The sequence below is a fragment of the Taudactylus pleione genome, unplaced genomic scaffold (genome assembly GCF_031769625.1).
Source record: "Taudactylus pleione unplaced genomic scaffold, aTauple2 ptg000391l, whole genome shotgun sequence".
Taxonomy (NCBI): domain Eukaryota; kingdom Metazoa; phylum Chordata; class Amphibia; order Anura; family Myobatrachidae; genus Taudactylus; species Taudactylus pleione.
This window is the reverse complement of record NW_028284792.1, coordinates 15,731,307-15,747,968: the sequence shown is the minus strand read 5'-3', so window position 1 is coordinate 15,747,968 and position 16,662 is coordinate 15,731,307.

Here is a 16,662-nt window from a genome sequence, read left to right as displayed (position 1 = left end):
GAGGGTCCTGACTAAAGATACCTTTTGATGAATGTAGCTGCTTAACATCAGGTGAGTGTTTGTCCTTAAGAGAGAGTAAATATCCACCATAACTGGGAGGATATAACAATTAGAATAACATTAAAAGAAACCTTTTGAGGAACGCATATTATTTGGCTGAGGTGAGTCAAGAGGTTCCCACAATCCATGTGAGAAATTTTGTGGTATCCGGCGGATTGACAAAGTCTCCTTGTTATGTCTCTAATCTTCTGGAGAATATAGGAAATTTCTACAGTGACTACAGGAGTGATAAAAAGAACATCATACCCTAAAGCTAACAGCACTTGTGGACCGCTCTTTTTGTGTTTTATGTTACTCAAGAAGTGATGCACTTGTGAGTTGGAACTGAGCTGCAGTTAGGGGGAGCAAGTTATTCCATCATTGATTTACTACTGTATATGTTCTTTGTCTGATCTGAATTTCTTATATTTTTTTATTGATTATATTATAAATAACTTTTTGTTGCATTTAGCTTTTTATTACATCAAAGTGTGGTTTCTAATGGCAACTAACTTTTTATTTTCTTAGCAGTGTGCTGTTGCAGGCACATCTGCTGTCCTGGTTGGCTCCGTCTTTCCTGAGTACAGCCTCGGCTCGTCCCTGAATCAGTGAGGAGAGACAGAGGTGGAGCAGGCCAGGATAGCAGATGTGTCTGCTGCCACTGATAAGGAGAAGCCTACGTTGGGGCTCAGGAGGTGAGCGCCCACCTGCACTTAGTAGTAGTGTGGTGCAGCATAACTGGGTGAAGGGGGAAGGCCGGACCCAACAGACGGTCCGGGCACCCATAGCAGCTGTACCCCTGCACCTACTATAGCTACTCCCTTGCTTGAAGGAGTACATAGATGACAATGGTTTCATATGCCCATCTATTTTCCTGCCTATATTCTATGTTGTTAAGACGGGTGGGTCAGGACCCTGCACAATGTAACAATGATAAAATGAATATGTTTTACCACGCATTCATAAATTGTTTGAGAGACTCTGAGAAGCTTGAATATTTGCTAAATTGGATTTGAAAGGAGCATATCATTTAATTAGAATCTGAAATGATGAATGGAAGGTGGCTTTCTGTGCACGTTATGGATGCTTTGAGTCCTTGGTTATGTGTTTTGGCTTAGTAAATGCACAGCAACCTTCAATATTTTGCATTAAACTCTGTGCTTATGGATTTAACCTATTAGGTTTGATTCTTTTACCAATTTATTATATGTAGGTAGTTCTTGACGTATTAGTTTCTAACATGGGTCCACATGAAATTTACAGGGAGTGCCTATTGTCCTTTACTTGCAAATCAATTTTATATGAACAAACAATTATTAATCATTATCATATCAATCATTATCAATCACGATTCTTAATTTCTACTATAAAGCAACATCATGAAAAAAAAATATTAGTAATGGAGCATACACACAGTCAGATTTGTCAGACTTGTCAGATTTGTCAGATGAACGTTTGAACGATTGAACGATTTGAACGATTTTACAAAAGTTTTGAACGATTTGAACGATTGAACGATTTTTGACTGCATTAAAATGAATGGAATTGTCCAAGTCTGACTGCAAACATATCAGATGTCAGATATCGTTGATCGTCCATCGTTCAGGTATGTCAGATATGTCAGATTTTCCTTCAGATATGAACGACTGAACGATTTTTAAATCGTTATCGTTCATATTTGAAGGAAAAATCTGACCGTGTGTATGCACCATAAGAATTAACATTGTAAAACAAAGAAATAATATGGTCACCTGATCTAAGGGTCAGACATGGGAGCTTTATGAAGAAAGCCAGCCCCGAAGAGACTGGGTTCATTTTAATATGATTGTTCATTTGATATTCTTTATCCTGTGATTGCACCAAATTTGTAATTTAAAAAATTGGGGTCTTACTTCATTGATTCTCACAATCATTTTGACCTCCCAACATGCCCCTTAAATGCCCTCATACCTCCACACATGCCATCAGACCTTCCTATGTGTTACTCAACCCCTGGCCTGACATGGTTGCATCAGATGCAACCACGCCAGGTTGTGCTTTCCCTGACATGGTCGCATCTGATGCAACCACACAGAAACACCCACTGGAAAATCATTTTCCAGCAGCTGTCAATGGCAGAGTGACCTCCCAGCCCCTTTGCATCCATGTACCCCCCTGCCAGTGTCTGCCATGCTGCCGATCACTGCTAATCATGTATTGCAGCAGGCCCCCCATCCCGGAGACTGCAGTGTAGAGCAGCTGCTTGGGAAATGGAAAGTTGCAATGTCACAATGGTCTGGTCATCGATAGTTTGATATATCGATGACCGATATGTTTACATTTAATGTTATGTGTTTCAACAAAAAACTTTTTAAAAATAAAATTGAATTCGATACGTTATAAAGAAATTATCTTAACCAAATCAATCATAAAAAAACTAACATTTTTGAGCAGTTTTTGAAAAAAATAATAGCTAGTTAAGTGGTTAAAGAGGGGGGAATGGCGCCAATCTTGTGTATGCCCTCTTAAACTGAATATATACATTGAAACAGTGGCATTGGTAAACTCTGCGTCTATGGGTAATTACATCAAAAAGGGTCTGATACACCAACATCAAATTCCAAATATTAAGAAACATATCAGCACTGCAATATATACCATCAACGGATATCCCATTGTCTTGAGACCTGTAAATAAAAAACTCAACCTATGTGCATTACGAAAGTGCAAAATCATTGTGACAATCTGGTATTTGATGCAGTTCATTCCCCCAAATGTCCTGTAGTTTTACGCATGTCCTGGTTGGATAAACATAACCCAACAATAAACTATAAAACTTAAATAACTGTCTTTAATTATGAATGATGTGTTAAGAACTGTTTACAGTCAACCACATGGAATCTATAGCAGTCAGATTCATTAGCATCAGGACTATGTACATGTTTTTGACAAGAAGCAGACAGAGGCTTTCCCACAACTTTGCATCTATGATTGCTCACTGGAAATTCTACCTGGTGCCCAGATTCCATTCAGTCGAATTTAACCTTTGCCTGAACCAAAGGTTTAAACCTTGAACTCCTTGCTATTGGAAGCTGCCTATAAGTTGATAGGTGCATAGCAGATGTGATCAAGGAGGTTAGTCCACATGTTGACTCCAAACCAGAGTAGGATTTATTAAGATAACAGGATACAGGTGATAGTAGATAAACAGCAGTCACTACAAAAAGGTAGTAATCTCTCTTGGGCTACATACTTTACAGCCATTCAGTATTGTGATGCTCTAATAACACAGTGACAAACTTGGGCCTATGCAGACCCTTTTATAGAGCCAAGTAAACAAGTCTTGCACTGGCAGTATAGATAGCCTGACCTTTAGGTTTGGTGAATTATATTTGCTCAGGCATGTAATGTGTATTCAGACAGATTAGTTATGCACAATAATACACAATTAGGGGGCCCATTTATTAAGGATCGCATTTTGCAATGCGATCAGGGCATGCAGTACCGCCCATGATCGCATTGCAAAATGCGATCATACCTGCCGAATGTATGACTCGGCACATGCAGGGAGATGGGCTCCAAAAAGAGCCCGTCCCTGCGATGTGGCCGGAGCGCATTCCGGGCTGCTGCGCATGCGCAGTCCCGTGGACTGCACATGAGCGGCGCCCATTGCCGGCGGAGGGATCTGGAAGATCCCTCCGCCGGCTGAAATGCGGGTAAGTGCCCATAGGACACAGCGGCTAACGCTATCTTCAGATGGCGTTAGCTGCTGGGGTCAATATCGGGAATGCTTTGCATTCCCGATATTGATACATTTGTCAGCATCGCATCCCCCATAGAAACCTATGGGGCAGGCGGCTGCCGGCGGCAATGGAGGGATCGCAGCAGGTATCAGAGATACCTGCTGCGGTCCCTCCTTCATACATTCGGGGGATACTAAGTATTTGAGGTAAATCCCCGAAAACAGGTGTTTTCGGGGAATTTACCTCAAATGCAGTTTGATAAATGGGCCACTAAGAAACAGCTTGTAGCTTTTAACTACATGTCAACGCCCCCCCTCGCTTAGAGATGTCTCTTGTTACAAGTTTTAAATATCTTAAACTTTCTAAAAACTTCCTATTATAAAACATAATAAATGCATCAAGCAATAATAATAAACATCATTATTCATCACATTTCAGTCCACATTTTTCACAAGATACACTAAGTACTTGTGATGTAAGTCATTTAGTTTAAGATATTGCAACTGTTGGTTGTTTCTTACTTGACCAGCTTATCACTGTGCCTGCTAATTCAACTAGGTAGCCAATATAAGATCGTCTGTTGTCTTCATCTGCTCCAAATATGCATCTCAGAATATGTCAAGTTTTACATTTTTTGGGGTACTTACTAAAGCGTGGGTTTATAGAAGTGGATGTTTTGCCCATAGCAACCAATCAGATTCTACTTATTTATCTAGCACCTTCTAGAAGCTAATAGCTAGAATCTAGCTAGGTTGCTATGGGCAATACTTCCACTTTTATAAACCCACACTTTAGTACTTTTACCCCTTAGTCTTTGAAAACATAAATTATGATGAGCTAGTACCCTGTAGGTATCTCAAGATGCTCTTAACTGCTAACCAATGCTGTTTCCAGGATTCACTGAAAACTGACTAACGCAGCTCACTACATGTGTGATGTCCAGGCGACTACCAACACTTATATACATCAAACTTCCAATTGCATTTTGATATGGGATAGTCATGCACAATAAGACACAAGTAATAAACAGCTTGTAGCGTTTAACCATTTAACTACATGTTAACATCTGCACTACCTTTGCTGCTTCTTAATGCCTTCATTACTCATTCATTAGCTCTCTCTAATTTACTGTTTGCTCATATCCCACTACATCTCACTCACTCTTGTCTGCACTCTGTTGTTTTTTCAGCCTTCCTAGCCACACTCCATCCTTCTATTACTCGTAGGTTTGTCTGCTTCTCTCTCTGAGAAAGCCAGATCTGCAACAAACTGACCTCCACCCACAATAATCTCCCTCATCCTGCTCACTGTCACGGAAACATTTCACCCACTGACTCTTCAGCTGCCGAATGGGGACTCTCTTTCAGGACCTCACCATCCTGCACAGTCTATCTCTCCTCTTTTGAGATCCACTCCATCTGCCTCTTCCAACCTTTCTACCTTCATGCTGCTGCAATACATCATCCTCCTGGTCCCATCTTCCAATTCCTCAATCACTTTCTCTCCTCAAATCTCCACCTTCCTAATCCTGGGAGTCTTTAAAATCCCAGTTAGCGATTCCATTAATGCTGAAACCTGGAATACTCTGTCTGCTTCTCTCTCTGAGAAAGCCAGATCTGCAACAAACTGAGGGGGGGAAGCGGGTACAAATGAAATGCCTGTGGGGGGGAGCGATCACACTGAACGCATCCACCCTGGCTTTGTACCGGGCTGAGGGGGCTCAGAGCGCTGCCGCTCGCCAGCATGAAGCGCCGCTCCATGGTGCTGAAAATCTTTTTTTTCCCCAAAGGGGGCATGGCCACACCTTCCAGATTAGGCCACGCCCCATGTTACCCGGGCCCGCCACGGCTCTTGGCAGGCCTGCATACTACTGGGGGCATACTGCTAGGGGCACTACAAATGGGGGCATACTACTGAAGGCACTGCATTGGGGGCACTACTACTGAGGGCTTTGTGTAAGGGACACCACTGCTGGGGACATTGTGTAAGGGACATTATTGCTGTGGGCAGGGCCGGATTGAGGGCCACATGGGCCTGGAGCTGAAAATGATTAAGGGCCTATTTTGAAAAGTGTGACAAGTGCTGTGTGGTGTGGCCAGAGCCACATGGGCATATACACCCGCTATAATCTCAACACCAATGTCTGCGTAAATATGTAAAAGAAAAAAAATTCTATTTTGTGAGGTAACTGGAAATACAATTTTACTACTTATGATTTATGGCTGACCATGTGGACAGCAGATGGTCAGTCAACATCATGCTGTCATGATGATGGGCCTATTTTTATTTGGAGGCCTGGAGCTGTAGCTCCATCCGCCCCATTGTTAATCTGGCCCTGGCTGTGGGCATTGTATAAGGGGCACTACAACTGTGGGCATTGTATAAGGGACATTACTACTGTGGGCATTGTGTAAAAGGGGCACTACTGTGTGTTGTAACATAAATAATAGACACTACTTTATGGTGTAATGTGAATCAGGGACACTATGTGCGATGTAATGTGAATAAGAATGTGCACTGTGACTCCTTGGGCCGTAGCCCACTGTGTAAACAAGTACTGTGACTCTGCTAGCCGTACCCCACTGGGTTGGCCCAAGGACCATTCCATCTTGCACTACCTTTCATTTCTGCCACTGCTGTGTGGCAATGTGTCATAGATGTGCTTTAAACTGTGGTGTCTGTGTCGCTGCGCTGCTGCTTTGTCGCTTAGTAACCAGTCAGCTCACTGCAACCTTTGACTAATAATGGTGAAAATAATATTATAAGCTGTGAGGTGGTCTAAATTGACTGTAAATGACTGGAAATTAATGTAATTGAGGTTAATAATACTCTAGGAAGAAAAAAAAGCCCAATTTATGTGATTTTAGCTTTTTTTGGCAATATTTGTAAAAAATCCAAATCCAAATCCAAAGCCAGTCACCGCAGTTTGGCAAATCCAAATCCGGATGACAAATTAGAGCCAAATCCAAATCCAGCAAAAATGGTCTGGTGCACATCCCTAAACTACACACAATAAATGCATGTACAAACAGCAAAGTTACATTTAAACCTTTTTTGCTAGTGAAATATATTTTGTTTACTTTATTATTTATGAATAAACAGTTATAATAAGAAATATCCCTACATCACCATACATTTTCTAAGAAACATTTAGCCCCGATATATTTTCGGGGACGATAAACGGAGATTTTTTGCAGATAATCCCCGTTTTTACCTAATTTTTTTTTAGCACTGTATCCTATTAGTTTGCCTGAACAAATAGGATTATTCCGACGAGAACACATAGGATCCGTGATAAGTTCACGGGGGATGTAGTTAAGAGACGCAATGCCGCTGGTCTAAATCCTGACACTTCCTGCCTAAGACCGACCCCTGCCATCCTGATCGTCGCCTGCCGGGTAAGTATAACACTTAGCCCGGGGATGGAGGGGTTAGATTTATGGACCCCCGGGGGGGCGGGGGAGGGGGGAAGCATCACATCTACGGAAACACAGCACTTTTCAGGGATTATTTTTCAGGATACATCAGGTCCAAAAAAAATATCACTGTTATGTGCCGGCATTGGGCTGGGCTTCGGGACAAATTGGAAAGCCCTCAAGGGATTCATTAGCAGAAGTAATTTACCACTGTTAATTGGACACTGGCTTAATATTCCAATTCAACTGAATTTTGCTTTATTTTTCAGTTGAGTTGGATCAGAACATGGGCACAATTATAATGTCCAAACACTAAAGGCTCTTATAATTTTTACATGCAAGGAGTATGAAGCCATTCTTTTTATTATTATTCAGAGCCGTAACTAGACCTTTTGGCGCCCTGGGCCAGAAAGAGCTCTGGCGCCCCCCTCCTATTTTCAAGTGCTACTTGTAGTGTATATGCAGCGACGGGGAGATCCATGTATGTACCTGTGCCGGCAGCTGAACTCACTGGCAAAGGTACTTGAGGTACACTGGCAACACCAGGTGTGACTAAAGGTGCTTGAGGAGGTGCTCAAATGGAGAGGGAGTCAGCTAGGGAGGAGCTAGGGGCAGCCAGGAGATGTCAGAAATAAAAGACAAGGAAGCTACAAGTGAGAATGATTATAAACAGAAAATTGACTGGTCCGAACAGTGTCCCCTGCCCTGCTGTGTCCTGTGCCAGTGCACATATCGCACCACCCTAGATACGGCCCTGTTATTATTATTGTTATCTTTTAGAATAGCTTATATTTTAATATTACCCTTCAGAATTTTATTTTGGTGTTACAAGGGGTCCATAGTGCCTTACAATACACATAAGAGATGGGTGCAAACAACACAAGATAGAAAGTGCATATTTACCACAGTCCACATTTAAAATACAGTTGTGGTGTGATTTTTTGCCGAAATTTAATGTGAAACAGGGGAAAGCCTAAAGCTACTGTAGGTACACACTATAAGATTATCTGTCCAATTTTATTGGCTGGAATGAAAATCTGGTAATGTATGGGAGCAAATGACAATCAACCATTGTTCTCGAACACTGGAAAACAGACAACAATGGTCATTCAGACAAATTAGTTAACTCTGGGCCTGATTAATTACCGATCGCAACTGCGATTACGCACACAATTGGCCGTTTGCTGCGTTTGCGCATGCATTGCAGTACACGTGCGCCGGGACTGCGATCGCAGTGACTACGCAGACCCATCGCAGAGTGATTGACAGGAAGTGCCGTTTGTGGAAGGTGACAGGTGGCGGTCGGCGAAACGCAGGCGTGCCAGTGCGTTTGAACGCCGTTGCATGGGCATGCATAAATTATCCGCTGCAATGCCATACACAGCTTGAATACTCACAGCGTTCGACGAGGTTAGCAATTCCTGAGTTAGGTCAGAGCTTGTGCAAGTGTGTGTGAGGCTGCGATGGTACTCTATGTTACTGGTGGTTTCACAATCTTGCTAAGGATTACGGATATGTGTAAAGTAAAGTGGGCGTCCTTATGTTGTGCTGCGATGGCATGGTGATCACAGTGGATTAACATACTATCGCAGTGCGACTGCGTGCGTAATCGCTATTGCAATCGCAGTTGCGATCCGTAATGAATCAGGCCCTCTATTTGATTTAAACAATTTGTTAGAATTATATTTTTTGTCCGTTTTCCGACATTTGGGAGTGAATTGTTGATTGTCATTTGCTCTAAATTATCAGATTTTTGTTCCAACCAACTATTTTGGACAGCTAATCTTATAGTGTGTACCTAGCTTTATAATGCCATCTCCAGGTGGCGTTTTTATCACAAGGCTTCCCCTGTTATCTTTTCACAATAACATTTTAGTAAAGACGAGCACATTACGATTCTCATTACAAGTATAAGAAATGTGATCTGCTTACTAGAAAAATGGTCTTGGAGAGAAATTTGCGATTTCTCCTCCAATTGCCCATTGATAAATTTAGGTGATACTAATATAATGTGAAAAGGTTGTGAAAACACCCATTTTCAAATTTTTTTTGTAGAAAAAAATGTTGATAAATATGCCTCTTATAGTACAAAACATTGCAGATTATAGACTACAACCTATATAAAAACAAAGCTGCATATGCCATCATAAAATCCAAAAATTCAGTGGCAGCTGAACCCAAAAGTTTGGTTCCGTTGTTGGCAGTGGGAAGGAGATGATGGTATAAGTGATGAAGAGAGGAGCATCCCGCTTGTGAGAGTTTATTATATATATAGAGAAGCGGCAGACAGACAGGGGAGACACAGAGGTGAGAGAAAGTGAGCAAGGAGCAATAAGCACATTATGGAGCTGATGTAGAGTTACAAAGTTCACTTTGTTGATGGCTCTTGCATTTGTCAGGACTCAGGGATGAAGCACACACATCTATGGGCAATGGAGAGTCATAAGCAAACCAAACTCATCACATTTGTGACTAGAGAGGAAGAACAATGGTTGAAATGTTCCAATGTAGTTAATGTACAGTATAGACTATAGACATGTTCATGGAATGCGTGTTTTCCGAAGATTCGAACAAAAGCAGTCATACAATTTGTACTTGCTCTCAGACAGAACATGAAATCACCATTTGTAGGTGCTCTTTGCTAAATAAATAGCAAAGATAAAAGCACTGCTGCCATTAAGCACATCTATATGACATGATTGAACAAACGTACAGTATGTTAGTGGGAGTTTGTAGACATGAACATTTGGCAAAATAAAGAGATTAGTTTAACATTTTTTTAAAGTTAAGGGCTGTATTTTTTTTAATTTAGCAGTTGTTGTTTTTATTTATTTAATGTGGTTCCATAATTGATTTTTTTTATACATTTACAGCAGTGATTGCAGACAAGCAAATGTCCTTTTCTAGTTTTTACAATCTTTTAAACCGGATTTTCCGGCAGTGTGCTGCGGCAATAATTTTTCTTTTTTTGCTTTCTCCTAATCAGCCTTACTCATAAGTTTTGCTATTGACCTTAAATTTATTAGTTATATTTAATACATATATAGAGAAAAACAGAAAATTATTTAAATATAATATAGTGTTTTAAAAGTGAATATTCAGAACAATTAAATAAATTTGTATAAATCCCCCATACAAATATTAACAAAAACTTGGTCTTAACCATCATCAAGGAAATTGGTACAATTCACCCTGCAAAGTGTTACCACTTAATGTTGCTTAACTAGCTATTGTGTTCCCCCATCCCGGGACCGTCATCCTCAATTTTCTACCAGTGGGTGCTGTGGCAGACTTTGAATATGTGCCTCCTCAATCTCGAGCTCCTCAGATATAGGGACAAGGGTTTTGAAAGACTTTCTTTCTATGATTGCAGTCAGGGCCTAAATGCGAATAACAATTTCCATGGCGCCATCCCTGATGATAATGGCACCATCGCTGATGGCTGTGTGAAGCTCCTTGAACATTGGCATTTCTTAATATATTGCTTCTTAATTATCTGCAGAAGATGGTGGATTGGTGACAGTGTTGGGCCAAGAAGTGGTACAGAGGCTGCTCATCTTTGTCCTCAGTTTCTTGTGCTGGCTGATTTTTGCAACATTTTCATTATCTGCATCTACAGTAAGAGAATAAATGACATCTATGTCAATGTCTTTTTACAAAAACAGACAATCAGACCCAGAGAGATAGCTCTGGTGTTGAAAAGTTGGCTAATACAATCCAATGACTTAATTACATGAGGAAATAACTTTTGTAACTGATTTTCAAGCCGCATTGCTTGATGTTTGTTTTGTACCAGAGGTCTTAGTAGAACTGTGGAAAATTACAGCACAATACTTTTATTTTTGCAGATATTGAATAATAAAAGGAATATCACTAAAAGTTTAAAGATGGAGAATACTGAAAAATGGAGAAAAATTAAATTAGAGCCGTTATTAAATGTCTGCAAATGACAAAGATGACGCCTACTGAAATTTACACTCAAGCTCAAGGAACACATTCGTGGGAAGACTTTTGCATCTGATGACGATGTCATGGCTGCCACCCATGTGTGTATATATACACATGCAGTGTATATATATTGTGGAGATGTGATGCTAACACTAACATCCACCATGTGCAGGGTGTATGTAATCCATATTTCATATATGTTAATTATTGTTGCTGAGTTTAAAAACCTGCAGTGACTCTTTTGTTTGCGTGAATATGGGAAACGACTGTGCGTAGGAGTAGGGGCTTGTGGAGAAGCTACAGGAGGAGGTGCCTTTTGGAAGAGGAGCAACTGAAGGGGCCACAGATGCCTTCCCAGAGATTGAGGGACCACAGGAGGTTGTCTAGAAAACTCCTGTGGATGCGGCTGATTGTAATACATGATTAGCTTTTTATTCTTATATGTGTAACTCATGTTGCTAAATTCCTTTGTGTATAATATTGTAATCCTGAGATGAGTCCATGTTGTCCAAGGCCAGTGCAGCCTCATACAGTGGAGGGCTTTCAACACCCATGACCTCCAAAGTTTTTTCTAAATTGTGTTTTGGGATAGAAAAAGTATTTATAACATCCTCCTTTGGCATTCCCTAAGATCATGGAATAACATGTCTCCAAATGTACAGTATGTGCACAAGCCAAGCATCATTGAGACAAGTCATTCATGTATTGTGATATGATGATGCGTTTTTGATACATAATAAACTCTGCTTTACTAATATTACCATCATCCATAGGAGCCTGGAGCATACACTATCCTCCGATATCTAAGGTTGCTGGGGGTATCGTCTTCATTTTTTTTTGTTTTCCTGTTTTTTTATTCCTCTTTTTTTAGGTTTACTTAAACATGTTTTAAAATGTTCTTTTCCAGGTGTAGATAATGCATATTTTTTGAAATGCATGTTGAAGGTATTAAAGGCAAATAAGTGATTGTCCAATCCATTGCTGTGGTTCCAAAGCACAAATATTATTTATTAAGATGTGAGGTGATCACACTCACTAAAAGCAAACAGATTTTACAATAATAATCAAATGTAGGCAAAAAGGGAACAATGAACAGAACAAAATATCACCAAGACTAGCATGCATGTCTGGGTCAGAATTGAACAATAAATGCACAGGGATAGGGTCATAAATTACATAATTTCAAACAATATGTTTCAGGCACAGAAGTCAGTCTCCTGTAGGTCAGGATGTCAGGACCTTCCAAGAACATGAACATGGTGATGCATTTGTGTATAGAGTCTCTGTTTGTTGGGATCAGGAACCTTTTGAAAAGGATAACAGCTAGTGGATTTAGCAAATACATGGACAATGATAATTGTTAATACCCTTTTTTCCACCAAAATCCCGGGTTTGATGCGGGATTTAGAACACATTTCCAATCCGGGACAGACTCGATTACACCGCGGCGCCGACCCAGGCTATTCTCGGGTTGATGACTTATAGTAATCACGTTTCTCTTTACCTGATGAACTTGATTTCCACTCCCGGTTTCAATTCTTCTCAGAGAGGTAAGGAAGATGAGTCCACGCAAAGGGTCACTAAGAAAGTTGCCTCCTCAGAGAACTGATTTATTGAAGAGGACTGCAATCTCAACGGTTGCACTACTGGTCTCTACATAAGTTATTTACTAATACCTTTGCTCGACAATAATCTGGTTTACATTCAATTACTCAAATAGTAACATATGCAAATATATCACCACATCAAATATAAATACGGGAGTGCAAGTAAATACTCTTTCTCTGTATTCAATTCCAGACGCTTTTCGCGTATGCGGAAAGTCAATGCAATGTAATAGGCGAAAAAGATTTGCCTCTGAATAGCAGGAGAAAAGAAGTGCAAAATTTTAATTTTGGGGTGCAAAGGTGGGGAAACCACTCAGAAACCTTGGGACAACCCCCCAAAGGGCAACTGTGTCAAAAAATTCCTGAAAAAAACTTAACACCCCAAAAAAGTAATTTTAATTTGGGGGCGAAAAAGCACAAAGTGGTGGGACAACTTCAAAAACTAGCGAGGATTTTCACTTTTATTAAAACTTCACTTTAGAGACATTAAAATATGCTAGCACTCATTATCAGGTACCCCAAATTTGCCAGGACTACTTAATTTCTCAAAAAAAATACTACTTTATGCCATTCTACACCACTTGTGCAAAGTCTCTAATTAGCAGCTATTGTACCAACTTAAGTACCCCAAACAGTTTTATTAGGAATAATCGGGCACTACTACATTGATCCCCAATGTTTCTGCATCTTTTTTGGGGGTTTAGGCTGATTTCCCCCGATTCTGACACCACTTTCCGCCTGTTGTGACTTCACGTGTTGTCGTTTTCGCGTTTTTTTGGAATTGAATAGGGCGAATAGCGGGGACGCGCATAAGTTTCCTTGTCCAACAGGCGCGATGTAGGCGAAAAGTCCGGCAGACGGAACTTTATCGCGGGTGCGAAACTAATTGGATACCGCCCTTAGTGTGTCCTAGACTTGTGTCTCTGTAAATTATTCCCTTGAAGTTACTTGGAAATGCTTAATATATGATTGTTCCTGTAATACTGTACCAACTCCCTCCTGGATGGTAGTGGGGTGAAATTTTCACTGCAGATTAACAACTTCTAGGGGTTTCCCTGTTGTTGATTCTGGTGAAGATGTTGGCGGTATTTTTGCGGTAACATGCGATCACTAGCCTTGGTGAACTGCAAATCTCACACAGGGAAAACAGTTTATAAACAATTCAGAATGATTGTCTCAAGTGATTTGGTTAGTATTGGATTTCTTTAAAAAAAAATTATAAAAACAGCTTAAATCATGTAACTTGGATCTTAATTTCCAGTGAATTTTGACCACTTGACAGTATCTGAACTCACAGAGGGAGTTAAATGCAAGCCAAAATACCAGAGATTATTTTTTTAGATCTGAGATCCGACTTGCAGGAAGTCGCAAACCAGAACCTCAAAAGTGATCCCAGTCGGGACTCGGTTCAACTCAGAACCCCAAAGTTCAGGTGTGTTCAGTTTTCAGGAAAACCGCTCATCTCTACTATTAGCTGAGGTTAAAAGGTTAATAGTATGTTAATATGATAGTAAGAACAAAATACACAGATCTTATATAATCATAGTTTCTAAAGCTGGGTACACACGGTATGATGTGATGCGATCCATGATCCGACGGCTGCCATATCGGGCGGTCCCCACACACAGAGCGATCTGGTGCCCGACCGCCCAGAATTGCATTCACTTGTTCCATGCGTAAGATGTGCTCACTTTGCGTGCAACTCTTACGAGGGATAAATATCTCCTGATAAAAGTTCACTTTTAAAAATGTTAGGTTCCGGAAACATGAAATGATGAGTGAAGGGAAAAAAGGTGCTAAAGATACTTGGAAAAATCATATATACAATACAGTAGTACAATAAAATAATTCAACTGAATATGTGTGAGAAGCCATTCCTCTTATAGCCAATTGGTGGCAGCATGAGATTAGTAACATGGATAAAAGGTATTTCATCTACACAAGAAGGTGGAAGCATTACTATAATGCCAACTTGCATAAACCGTGACAAAAATCAGTTTTTAGTGGTTTTCAGAGGAAATGGGTAATCACCAATTCGGTTACAGGCTGGTTGACCTATAAACTAACTCTGTTCTCCCTCTGGCAAAAAATAAAAAACTAGAAGACAACACAATATCTTTGTAGTCACCAATTTCTTTGTAATTATAGAACAGAGGGAATCTATGAGAGACCCATTTAGTAAATCTCTTTAAAAATAAATTCACATTTTCCAATGGTTTCAGATAAGATTACCTCAATGCTTGCATTTACTGTATGCATGTATGGAACTTTTCCTATTACTTTCAATAGCATTTACAGTATGTGCTCTGCATGTAGAAACTACATTTAAGTGAAAGGAAACATCTCTGCTAATAAATAAATAAATCCTCATCAAATTCCACTATAACAAGGAGTCCCCAAATGTTGAAAGCCAGATTGCTCAGCACCTGCCTGATGTTCCTGGGGGGAGGGTGGGGCAGATGTACACTATAAGCACTAAGAATTCCAGTGATCCAAAAGTCTATAATGCTGGCCATACATGCTGCAATTATCGGGACGATCTGCCCGATATCGGCGGATCGCCGCGATAATTGTAGCGTGGGGGGGCGACCGAGAGTTAAACATTGCTCGGTCGGGCATGCTGGATTGTCCAGCATGCCCGTCCGATGCGATATTTACCTGGTAACTGTCGGCCGCATCGGGCAGTGTATGCCCAGCGCGGCCGACAGACAGACATTTCCTGTGTTCCTTCCTACGGAAGGAACAGGGAAATGTGTCCTCCCCCGGGGGCGGAGCGCAGATGTCGGGCTATACACTGTGAGATTTCTCTCACAGTGTATGTCGCGGACATCTGCGGCTGGCAGCCGGCCAGATAAAATGTCTGTCGGTCTGACAGACATTTTATCTTGCCGTGTATGCCCAGCATGAGAAATTGCAACAATTAACATGGCTTTAAATGTAAGGTTTCTTAGTACATGTTTGGCCAAAGATGTTTGCCCACCTCCCACATCACGGTGAACCTTATACAGGTGGGTCCCTAACATTCCCAATACTCACACACTAATTAATTTGCCTAGGACTTACCTTTCATAGGGCCCATTAGATGTGTGTGTACTGCAATGCAAGGACCCATACCAATTAAAATCACCTGGGGCAGGTGGGAGGAGTGCTAGCTCAAAGAAGGGGTCTCACCTTCAAATGTACCTTAAATACACACACATAGGAAAAAGGAGGGGCTGGGCTGCACATCCTAATATTAAACATGATAATAGGTGCTACCATGCTGTGAACTGTAGTTCTACAGCAGAAAAGAAAGGGGGGAGGAGCAGGTGCAACAGGGGTACATAAAATAGTGTGAACCCCTACCAATAGACTATCAGACCTGCAGTGTAAAAGGCTCGGGCTCTTCCAGATCTGCTCACATTGTCGACAGTTACCATGTTTACTTTCATAGAGCCATATTCAAGTCCAGGCAAAAAAGTTCCATATTTTTCACATGCAGCACTTTCCGCCCACATCGCTTGTTTTCAATACGAAAAATGATCGCGCGCGTGCCCGCTTTTCCTCGTATTCAATTAGAAATCAGCGAAAACGGGACACTGCGAAACTCTAACATGCGAAAAGTCCTGTCAGATTAGTTTAAAGCAGCCTGACACCCCCCAAAAGATGCACTGACATTGGGGATCACTCTAGGTACCCCCAAATAGCCCTGCTGAAGGTATTTGGAGTACTTAAATGTTCTCAATAGCTGCTATTTCGTGCCTTTGTATAAGTGGTGAAGAAGAGAATTTAGCAGTTTTTTAGGCTCAAAATAACTAGTCCTAGCAAATTTGGGGTACCTGAAAATGGGTGTTAGCATATCTTTAAGTTGCGGAACGAGGCCTGGCACTGTAAATGCAGGGGGAGGGCCCGGCCCCGGGTCAGTCCGGGCCCTGTAGCAGCTGCACCCCC